Consider the following 461-nt stretch of genomic DNA (forward strand, 5'->3'; position numbering starts at 1 on the left):
CCTATCCTCTTCCTCATCCTCATCCTATCCTCCTCCTCATCCTCATCCTCATCCTCCTCCTCCAACTCCTCATCATATCCTACTCCTCATCCTATCCTTATCGTCATCCTCCTCCTCCTCCTCATCCTCATCCTCATCCTATCCTCCTCCTCATCCTCATCTTTTCATCAACCTCATCCTCATCCTGATCCTCATCCATTTCCTCATCCTCATCCTCATCCACATCCTCATCCCCATCCCCATCCCCATCCTATCCTACTCATAATTCTCATGCTCATCCTCATCCTCATCCTCATCCTATCGTCATCCTAATACTCATCCTATCGTCATCTTCCTCCTGCTCCTCCTCCTATCCTCATACTCATCCTATTCTCGTCCTCATCCTATTCTCATCCTCATCCTCATTCTCATCCGCATCCTCATCCTCATCCGCATCCTCATCCTCATCCTCATCCTCATCC

Source organism: Lupinus angustifolius, unplaced genomic scaffold, assembly GCF_001865875.1.
Source record: "Lupinus angustifolius cultivar Tanjil unplaced genomic scaffold, LupAngTanjil_v1.0 Scaffold_526, whole genome shotgun sequence".
Taxonomy (NCBI): Eukaryota; Viridiplantae; Streptophyta; class Magnoliopsida; order Fabales; family Fabaceae; genus Lupinus; species Lupinus angustifolius.